The 11,970-nt window shown below is 39.0% G+C and overlaps 1 protein-coding gene across 4 annotated transcripts in view; it reads left to right on the top strand.

The window, feature by feature from the left end:
- The first annotated feature begins 554 nt into the window (after positions 1-554).
- Positions 555-11,970, top strand: part of slc8a2a (solute carrier family 8 member 2a) — a 28,365-nt gene continuing 16,949 nt past the window's right edge. For 2 of the 4 annotated variants that reach the window (XM_055016919.1, XM_055016920.1), the window contains exon 1: positions 556-931. The gene's annotated coding sequence lies outside the window, so the exon portion shown is untranslated. Of the gene's footprint in view, positions 932-11,970 lie in introns of all 4 variants that reach the window. The other 2 variants (XM_055016917.1, XM_055016921.1) reach the window with 2 other exon arrangements.

Genomic DNA, 11,970 nt, shown 5'->3' with positions numbered 1-11,970 from the left:
AGGATATGTAACCTAGTCATTTTGTTGCCACGCCATATGTTGCATCTAGTGAGGCTAATATTTTTTGTGAACGGTGATCCTCTCTCCTGGAAAGCTTAAGAGAAAAAAATCTGTACAGCTTTTACTGTAATAACGACTTGCAACTTCAAATTTGAGGGGCACAAAACCGGATTTACCCATTGGGAGTTATGGAATGCCGTTTTATATTTTTATTTTTAAATACATAAATAAAGCTATAAAAGGGACTTTTTCAAAGGACAACATTAAAAAATCAGATGACTTTTATCTTGCACTACAACATATATTTATTCACAATAAATACATGTTTTTACGCATGTGTTTATGTGTGTATTTTTTTAAATTATTATTTAATATTGACTTAAAGAGTCTTCCACAGGGAGAACCTACTGAGCTGACCACAGACCCAGTGCAATGACCAGATGAGGCAGTCCGCTCATTAGAAAAAAAAGGGGGAAAAAAAGTCTGCTTTGCAGTTGCGCACTTTCCCTTCCCCACCTGTGCTGCCTTCATGTGCTCTCAAAAACAACTTCTGCACATAACATTTGCATTTGCTGCCGGAGCGAAAACAAGCTTGTTAAATATTATATTTAAAACAGTAATCAATGGCCACCACACATTAGTTCGCTGGCATTATCTCCAGCCACAAACACTTCGCTTTTCGCTTCTCTTTTTTAACTCCACGGAGTTCAGAACAGGAGCTCTGGAGGGGACCCTGAAGGCAGCACTCCGGCCGCCGCGTGAGCTCGCAGCATCCTCGCCACCGTTAGTTGACGACAATGTGAGTTAACGGAAAAGTTGCCTCTCTGAGTTCAGCCGAGTGTCGAAACGGGGATAGTTTTACCGGGCGTGTGTTTCCAGAACTTCCAGAAGCAATGCCAGCCTGTGGTGGAGCCGTGCCATAAAGCGGAAGGTAAGAGCCGGAGGGACGGGAGGGACAGAGGGACAGGTGCGGCGGACAAACTCCGGTGTGGGAATGCTAAAGGCTAACCATGACCGTGACCCACCGGTAGTTTTGATGCTAACATCAAACACCACTCTGTCTCCATACTGTTAAGAGACTAATGGTGATGGTGTGATGGTGGTTTAAGCATATCGGCTGTCAGTCACACAAGAGGGTTATTTAAAACTGTGCTGTCAAGGAATATTGTTGAACTTGACTCGGACCTTCTAGTTTAAAGCTGTCATCTCTGTGAAGCCCGTCTTGGCGGACCTGAATAGTTAGTTATGGTTCTGCCAGGAAACGCATACAGTAGCCTAACAGGTGTCAGGTTAGTCAAAATAAGGAAAAAATTGAATAGGTGTGTTATATTGGCAAATGCCTCTACTGTGTTGAGTAACTGCTCCAGATTTGCCCAATATATATTATGTTTTAACGACATGGTAGTATATTTTTTTGGGGTAAAACAACAACACTGGCACATATTTGGTTGGCACTTTAAAAAACACAACTATGTACAAAAGTTTGGGGCCACCCAGACAATTTCAGGTTTTCCATGAAAACTCATACTTTTATTCATGTGCTAACATAATTGCACAAGGGTTTTCTAATCATCAATTAGCCTTTCAACACCATTAGCTAACACAATGTAGCATTAGAACACAGGATTGATGGTTGCTGGAAATGTTCCTCTGTACTCCTATGTAGATAGATATTCCATTAAAATCAGTCATTTCCAGCTAGAATAGTCATTTACCACATTAACAATGTCTAGACTGTATTTCTGATTGATTTAATGTTATCTTCATTGAAAAACGGCTTTTCTTTCAAAAATAAGGACATTTCTAAGTGACCCCAATCTTTTGATTGGTAGTGTATGTACTTCATAGACTCCCTCGACCCACTTAAAAATGCTCTACCTGGTTGTTGTACAATTCTACAGTTCTACAATTTCATTTAGCAGACACTTTTATCCAAATCAATGTACATCTGAGTGTAGATACAGCACAAGCAGGGATCTAGTCAGGAGAAAACAACCTGGATAAGTGCCATAAAACAAACAAAATTGTGTAGCTCTTGAAGGTGTAGAATGTGTCCATGTGTTCCGACTGGACACCTTCAAAGTCCAATTAATTGTATTCTAAAGGATCACCCTGCTTTCTTCCTGAAAAATAAATCCTGAACTTCAGAGCTGACATTTAACTGACAGAAAAAACATCATTCATTTAGCAGATTGGCAACACCACATCCAGTGTCTCCACTCGCCCATCTCTTGTGTCCGGGACATTACTGGTTGCCCACGGGAGTGTTAAGAGTTGCTGATGTGTGAGACAGGAGGCGTTGACTGCAGATACACCCCCAGTGCTGCTCCATTATATTTGATTACGTAGATGATATCGCTTATATCACTTTTCAGATAGGCATCCAAAAAAGCAATATGATCATTTTTTTTGGTCAGTTGTTTTTTGTTTTTTTTTTTAAACTTGTGCACATCTGTGTATCACTTACACTGACTTAATATCTGTACTGTTTAAGAGTAATGGATTACAATGAACATTTGGTCATTTTAGGAACCGGATAGTTACATGTTATACATACATAGACTGTGTTTGAGAGAATTACAAATTTAAACAACACCAACATCAAAACAGTAGACTGAATTTTACAGCAAATTAAAAGAGCCTTTGTTATGCTAATTAAACTTTATTTTATTGCTTATTACACTGCAATTAAGCAGCAAAAAATTTGATTATTGATTCATTTTGTGAGGTGCTTTTAGACTAATTTCAGATCAATAAACACAAAAATAAAGCAAAAGACATATTGATATGTGTCAACAAATGATAATTTGTTGATATTCCAACTTGTTATTATTATACTACGGAGCTTTCTAGCTGGTTATGTGATTAGACTATAATTAATGAGTATTTACTATGTATAATTTTATTTTTTTTTAATTCCTGCTGCTAGTGTTTTTAATATAAGTGTTTTTTCGTCAATCCTGTATGTCAGTGTAGGTATGATATCTTTGAAATTTGGACTGTTGACAATGGTACACCTTTCTTTGAGGATTTGGTATGTGATGATAAATGATAGGAATTTTGCACTTTTTGTTTTACTTAAACTTGTAAATCATAAAAAGAAATATCTATCTATCTATCTATCTATCTATCTATCTATCTATCTATCTATCCATCCATCCATCCATCCATCCATCCATCCATCCATCCATCCATCCATCCATCCATCCATCCATCCATCCATCCATCCATCGTTTTTTAAAAGAAGACAGTTATTGTGTCATCTTGGTTTTTTGTTGTTTGTTTGTTTTTTACATCTAAGCACGAGGAAGACAATATGCGCTGAGGTTCAGGAGCTAAATCCAAGCAGTCCACCACTAAAGCTTGCTGACACTTATCCTGAAATGCAACCCCCCCACACGTATGTGGCAGCTCAGGTTAACCAGCGCTGCAGCTTTGTATGCAGGCACCGACATGTGTGCCATTCGTAAGTGCCACGAGACAAAGTGCCATACTACACCGCACGTTTCTATCACATTTCCCTTACGATCAATCAGTTTAACCGTATAGATGATCAGACTCTCTTGCTGAAATGTTTTCATCTCCTTGATTTTGGGAAGTCGGCACTTATGGATGGATATAATTTACCCTTTGTCAATTAGATTGCCTTTCCTCATTAAGTTATTGATGCATATTGCTGCAATAATAATGAGTGTCAAATGCCCCCTGTCACATACATTAGGGCCAGAGAAACAATTTTGTTTTGTGTGACAGCTGTCATTCACAGTGATTTATAATTTTTGGTTGTTTTGTCCTGTTTAATAATCCTTTTAAATCTTTAGGCTAAAGCAGTGTATGTGCTTTAATGTATAGTATTTACCAGTCTTTGTGGGAGTGCATGTGTGTGTGCATGTGAGCGATCGAGAGAAGAGTGTTAGCGCCTGTGGGGGTTTGTTTTGTTTTACTGTCTCCCTGCTCTATTGTGTCTTCTAGCCTGCTGGCAGCCTCTGCATGTTTTGTTAGCATTTTGTAGGTCTAAACTAGATTGTTGCCCTGAATTTAAGCGGCCACAGTGAAGGATAAAAGGCATGTTTCATACATAAACATTCATGGTTTATTGACTTTCCATTCCTGTCATTTGTGTCCTTCTCTTGGTAGCTCCACCACTGATATCAACCAGTTAATAAAAATAAGAAGCAATATGTTGACGACTTGGACTGGGCACTAAGTAGTAGAAGTAGAGATTTTCTCCACCGAGCAAAAATGCCATTTCAAACAGTAGAGATTACTCCCAGGGGTCAACATATTATTAGTAGTAATTATTGTACATATGATGTTGTCATTTAGCTCTGCAGAGTCAGTATATGTATTTGTATATTGTATCTGCTGTTAATGTTTCTGACACTATCTTAAATATTGCATAACAGGTGTCTCTGTCTGGGTTCATACTGAAGTTGAGAATGCTGTTCCTTCTAAGGTGACAGGGCCGCCAGTGGTTGGACAGGGTGTCTCAGGTAATGGAAACCTCAGGAGCTGCTGTCTGCTGGCTGTCAGCCGCTTGTCTACCGGACCCTTTCTGTCCACCTCACCTCCGGCCCCATGCGGCCTCTCTCTGTCCACCCTCCTGTTCCTTTTACAGTGAGGTACAGATGGAGAAGTCTCAGGAAACGGATGTGTGGAAGGTTTTTAACGGAGGCAGAATGACTTGAGAGGGAGAGATGAGAGTGGCTTCCACATGTCAAATGGATTGTTTACCTCTGAGTCATACTGATTAGAGAAAAAGAGACACTGAACTCTCTAACCACTGCTGAGATTTTAAGGGGCAACGGCTGCAACCTTATAGTGTGTAATGTACGAGGAACCTGAAATGACCCTTGGATATATGGAGTGTTTTGATATGATTGTACTCATATTGTTTACATTGTGATCACAATCCCTGAGATACTGTGCATGTGATCACCCTTACAGAAAAGTCACTTGATCACATTTTCTCAAAGGGCAGTAATGCAAACCAATGAGCAGAACTGTTTTATAGCACTATGTGAGAGAATATCTACCCATCCATCCATCCATTATCTATACACCGCTTAATCCTCACTAGGGTTGCGGGGAGGCTGGACTCTATCCCAGCTGACTTAGGGTGAAGGCAGGGGACACCCTAGACAGATCACCAGTCTATTGCAGGGCTACAGACAAACAAGCACACTCACATTCACACTTACGGACAATTTAGAATCCCCAATTAACCTCAGCATGTTTTTAGATTGTGGGAGGAAGCCAGAGAACCTGGAAAAAACTCACGCATGCACAGGGAGAACATGGAAACTCCAAGCGGAAAGATCCCAGGCCCAGGCTGGGGCACAAACCGGGGATCTTCTAGCTGGAGGTGACAGTGCTAACCACTGAGTCACTGTGCAGCCGCATGTGAAACCATTCTACATTACAAATTAATGGGAAAAATAGTGTTCTTATTTGCTATTGTTGTTATTGTTAATTTATTAATCAAACTTGCAATTACTTTATCAAGTAAATTGAAGAAAATGGATTGTTATGTATTTTGCTAATAAATGTGTACACTTATCTATTGAAGAATTGTTCTTTTCAAAATAGAAAAACCTTGTGCAACGTTAACATTAGAAGTGGGATTACCTCATAATATCGAAGTAATAGGCCGCAGTAGAGGTAATACAGAGAAACAGCACAAGCACATGCCAGTTTACAGCAGATCTTTTGACCATTATTATGATGGAAACATAATGCGGAACTGCTTTAATTCCAATCGATTGTCCAATAGCAAAATCACAGATTGCTCAGGTGGTTAATGAGGCACCCCCCTGAGCCCCAAAAACACGAAAGAAGAAGAAATTTATCCCAATTTTAAAATAAGCAGTGACCAGTTATGTGTTAAAATAAGTATATATATATATATACTCTGCCGTTCAAAAGTTTGGGGTCACCCAGGCAATTTCATGTTTTCCATGAAAACTCACACATTTATTCATGTGCTAACATAACTGCACAAGGGTTTTCTAATCATCAATTAGCCTTTCAACTCGATTAACACAATGTACCATTAGAACACAGGATTGATGGTTGCTGGAAATGTTCCTCTGCACCCCTATGTAGATATTCCATTAAAAATCAGCCGTTTCCAGCTAGAATAGTCATTTACCATATTGGCAATGTGTAGACTGTATTTCTGATTAATTTAATGTTATCTTCAATGAAAAAACTGCTTTTCTTAAGCATAAGGACATTTCTAATTGACCCCAAATGTTTCAACGATACTGTAAATAATGTTTTTCTTTTTTTTTTTCAAAGATGCAGAACTACGAGCAAAGTAGAGACAGTGGAGAGGTACTTTGTTCAGTAAAATAATGTCAAAATTGTTACAGTGGAATCATTTGGATTTCAGTGGACTTCAGTACTTTTCTTGTTCATCGCAAACTTTGTATTATGGTATCCAGGATCTTAAGCAAGAAATGTCCTTTCACTGATTGACATGACAGGACAGCATAAATGAGAAAGAAATATTTTCACTATTATTATTATAATAGTTGAGTATTGTTCCAGTATTCACTTTATTAATGTTTCAAATTATTTTCAGATCATTGTAGGTAATATCAGAAATTCACTTTAGGAGTGTACACAGACAGGTCAGAGAAACGGAGCTGAACTGTGGTGGCTGAAAGAAGATCACCATACTTGAGAAACTGAACAGCGTGGCGGTGTGCCCATGGTGCTGTAAACTAAGCCTGGTGCTCAGCCGAGCTTGCACTGCTGCTGTCCAGATTGATGGTAATTTTGACCTGAACGACGCAGAGGGATCAGAGGCGGTGCACCACTTGGGTTATCTTTCCCCTGCTGTGCACACATGGACTTCTCAAAAAACAATTAATTCCGGTCAGGTACTGATTGAGCCGATGTGGTTAATTTATACACTCAGCAGTACTGCAAAGACACGGTAAATCGCTCTGGAGAGACAGCTGCTAATGTAGATGTTTAACTTTGTCTACAATACTCTTGTTGAACCTTGTGTCTCCTTTAACAGCCAGAAAGTTGTGTTTTTTGCTGCACAACCAGCTACAATAGAGGAGGGAAGCAGTTATAAGCGGCACAGTTAGAAAGGTGTGAAGGGGACAGGATGTTGAAAGTATGACAGCCCTATTTTACCAGCTGCCCAGGAAATTGCAGTACTCCAGAGATGTAGATACATGACCTGACTCCTGTCTGGTCACCAAACACAGGGTCTCTACAACTGATGCCACAGTGATGGGAGACTGTTTCTGACAACCCTAACCCCATTCTAACCCCCTTTTGTGATATGGCGTTTTAATAACATAAGAATTTGGCAGATGATCCATTTCTTTAATATTCTGATGCACGTACCTACCCGGCAGGCTTTGCTTCTTCAGTCTGTCAAAATTTAAGTGCATTATTTCATCAGTCCTGTATCCAGTGACTAACATAACTTGTGTGAGTGTGTGACATGTTTTAAACTTGTTTAAACATTTGCAGAGGCTGCTCTGGAAAATACCATGCAATGGAAACAGCTTAACTAGATAACTCTTTAACAAACCTGTTCTACTTTGCACAGGCTGTCTCTTCAGAGCCAAGATTTACAGCTCGTACATCCAAAACTCTTACGAACGTTGTATTGCCACATTTGAAAAGCTAAAGCCCCAAGTTTAGGCACATATAGGACAAAAGAACTTGCAGAGGTACTTTTATTAGCCCTTACTAGATCTTCATCAGGTTTAACCTTATTGAAATGCTTTTCGTTTTGAAAATTAAAAGGCGTTTTAAAATCAGTGACATCCTTAAAAAAGAACCAGGTGTCTGTGCTTAATTTAATAGAAAATTTCTTTCATAGTGACATACTTGAGTCAAGATCTGGCTTTGAGTTGAGCTGCTACAATGTATGCACAGGGTGATATTAGTCCACCGTTAACTGGTAAAAAAAAAAGTGAGAAATGCTGAATGTAAACAAAACCGTGTTTGTTTACATTGAAACCTCCACAAGATACTTTTAATGCCACATTAGTGGTTTGGCTCAGTCTTTATCTGTCTGTCTGTCTGTCTGTGTGGCCAGATAGATTATCTTACACTCTGATTCATCTGGTTCATTGACAGGCCCATAGCAGCAAGCCAAAGCTCCGTGTTACTTATTAAAGGGACGGATCCCTTTCCTTTCTTTACTTCAACTGCGAGAGAGAGACGATCAAACGCTAAGACTGTCTAACTGCCTTGATTCGTGTGTAACTTGAACGGATGTTATTGTGCTGTAATGGATGTGTTTTAGTTTTAATGCTCAAATCCAGGACTAAGAGGTGCAGTCCATTAAATCAAATCAAGGAACACAAATTTTTTACTTTAACTCCTCATAAATTCAGTTGCATTTCCTAAAATACTGTAAAGAGCTAGCCTTTAGTCTAACCAAATACTTCCAAAATAGTAACAGTAATAAATTAGCCCTCCAACTGTGAAAACTTTAGATGCATGTAGTAGATTCAGATGGTTCTGAGACCACTTGTCATGTCACTTTTTAAATTGATTTGAAATTAATAAAATTACCTTTTTTTCCCCATCAATCAGCACTAGTGCCAACATGTTTTTAGATTTTAATTTTTACAAATTTATTAAAAGTCAATAACTGAAATTATTTACTTATGAATGCATTCAGTCCCTTTGCTGTTGCATTCCAGATTATTGTAAAGTGCATACTGGTTGATTTAACAATTCTGGAGATGTGTCTAGAACCTGATTTGAGTGAGCCTGTGGCAAACTAAGTTATAACTTTAGCGAGGCACACATCTATGTATATACACTACCATTGAAAAGTTTTGGGTCACCTAGGCAATTTCATGTTTTCCACGAAAACTCACACTTTTATTCATGTGCTAACATAATTCCACAATGGTTTTCTAATGATCAATTAGCCTTTCAACATGATTAACTAACACAATGTACCATTAGAGCACATGACAGATGGTTGCTGGAAATGTTCCTCTGTACCACTATGTAGATATTCCATTAAAAATCAGCCATTTCCAGCAAGAACAGTCATTTACCACATTAACAATGTCTAGACTGTATTTTAAATTCATTTAATGTTATCTTCACTGAAAAAAAATGCTTCTGAAATAGAAGAAATCTCAGGGGGATATGAGGTCTGTTCAGACTGACTTTAGCTCTGTGTAAAAAAAACAAACAAAACAACAAACCCAGCAGTGCAGCATTGGCAGCAACACAGGGACTCTGGCTGAATAGCAGAAGGACATCCACAAAGAAGTTTGCTGCACCACAGTGTGACATCATTCATCAAGGCATTACAGTGGCCAGTCAGTATATGCAAGCACACATTCCTTGGGTTACTTTGAACAGTGCGCTTTTTACCTCACGGTCATCAGCAAACACAAGATAAAATTCTGCTACCTTTATTTTCCCGTGTTATTAAATCATGTCTCATAGTATTATAAATGTGTATTTTTTTCTGTATGATAGGCTATATGAGTTTCACAGATCTTTAATTTCGGCAGAAGGATAATATTTATTATCTCAGTGGAAGCTGAAGCATCAAACCTCGCCTGTCATCACAGGGTTATTTTGGTCTAAACACTTGGTGATTCTTGTTTGTGTTGGGAAATTTTCAAATCATTTTAATTTTAGTTCATTCATATTAATTTTGTATAATTTTATAGATATTAATGAAAGAAGTGACATCATGGCATTATAACTCCATTGGTGAGCATTATTTGGGTACAGTAATCAGATGTTTAGTCACAAACATACTGATTATTTTGCGTTTGTGGGAAAGCATTTTTACTCCGCCAAGGAATGCGGTGGAGTTGCGTGACGATCGGTGTACATTTGTCTGTCTGTGCGCAACATTACACAAAAACGGAATAATGCATTTGGATGAAATTTTCAGGGAAGGTCAGAAATGACACAAGGACCACCTGATTAGATTTTGGCAGTGATGCAGCTTATAGTCTGGATCCATGGATTTGTTATGGATTTCTGTATCTTGCGAGATAGCGGCACGGTGTCACTGTAACTATGACAACAAGTGAACACTACATCAGCTGCCTGCTGGCGATCACATGATTGAGATCCTACTACAAATCGACCACCGCAGACTTATCGGGACTTATTCGTTGGAAATCATACAAGGAGCAATTGATTAAATTGTGGGGGTGTTTCCGTGTCCCATCAATTCCCGCCACCTGCTACATATTTAGGTCATGTGATTTGGTATTCGTACATTACGTACACATGCATAACATAACCTGTGCTCACTGCAAGGTCATTTTTTATTAAAGATTTCATCAGTAGGAAATGTTATGACTGAGCAGCCTTGGCCGAGTATTGTGCTCTCTGAGTGCTTTTCTTGTTTATATACTGTCACTACAAATGACATTGACCCTCTGCTTATGAACATTATTAAGAAGACCTGAGGAATTCCATTAAAGTCACTTTTTGGAAAGCATAGTTGATTAGCATTGTTACGATCCAACCTATAGGGGTTGGCTGGATGCAGCAAAATAACCAGAATGTTATTGGTTAAGGTAGATGAATTTATTGCTCAGTAGCAAATGGAACATACAAGTGACAATAAAGAACACAAGACTGGTGAGTGTTGCTAAATCAAAGAACAGAATAAAACCAAATGAAAGCTAACAGAGTTTCGAAACTATCTAAACACAAACAAAGTAACTAAACTCCCTAGCCAAAAATAAGTACATCAGCAACACCCACCACAAGTAACAAAAACTAATTTAAAAGTGTAAAAACAAACTAAACAAAACTGGTGCCTCACACTCACTGAGCACACAGTTCATAAATACTCAAAATACCAAATGGCTTCTCCCTAAGTTGGCAGACTGCTAACACACCAAAGTAGCAGCCACCAACAGAAGCCTGAAGTGTCTGTGGTACCCACCACAAGTACCTACAGACCAAAACACACCACATAAATACCAACAACATAACATTCTGAGAGGCACCAGAGCAGACTGATCACAGATACCAGCTGCCCAGGTTGCAGGTATATAGTCTGCAGGTGTGGTGATGGCTGGTCCGATTGGTTAGAGGAGGAGGGGAGCTGGAGGGTGGCCCAATCAGGAAGGTCGGGAGGTGGGGAGAACAAGGTTGCAGTGCAGGTCGTCAACTCCTGAGTCGTTAGTTGGAATGGCCGGCAGCTGGGGTTCCTGGAGAGACTCTGGAAACAGCCACAGCTGAACCCACACATGCAATCTCCTCCCACACAAAGGCCTAACAGGACATCACCCCAGAAACCAGACGGTACACCAATACTGGTGGCCGTAACAAGCATATTAATCTTTATTCGTATGGGACAGTAGAGATGGACAGGACATGTAGGAAGAGAGCTGTGGAATGACACGCAGTGAGTGTGTGGCTGGTCAGAGACCATACTAAGTCATACCTGCTGCTAAGGTCATTTAACCATTCAGCTTTCAGGTCGCCCCACAAAGTGGCTTTTGATGTTTCAGTGATCAGACATTGAATATTGGATGACATTTTCTTTAATGTCAGTGGAGTCAGTCAGGTTATTTATATCAGAAAGCTGCAGTTATGCTACATGAATGAGTGTAATCTTGTGCTCTGTGTGTAGACACAGGCTTTGATTAGCTGGCTGTGAAACTGATACATGGTATGTTATTGGTTTACCTGTGCATAGAGCTTGCATTCTGGAAAGGCGATCTTTGTCAATCTACACACAGGTTAATGTTCAAGCTGCTTGGGCAATGCAATTTCTTCCTGTTGGTGATAGATTGAGGATTAAAATGTGTTTGTGTTACACACACATTTCAAGTGTCACTAGATTTTTGCTATTTTCTAGTTTGTTTTTTATATAAAAATGTTTAGACATATTTTGGTTGTTTTTTTTAAATTTACAGATACACTATCAGTCAAGTTTGGACACACGTTCTCATTCAATGGTTTTTGTTTTATTATTTTATACATTGT

This window comes from Amphiprion ocellaris, chromosome 14 (genome assembly GCF_022539595.1).
Source record: "Amphiprion ocellaris isolate individual 3 ecotype Okinawa chromosome 14, ASM2253959v1, whole genome shotgun sequence".
Classification (NCBI taxonomy): Eukaryota; Metazoa; Chordata; class Actinopteri; family Pomacentridae; genus Amphiprion; species Amphiprion ocellaris.
This window is presented reverse-complemented; position numbering and strand designations above follow the sequence as displayed.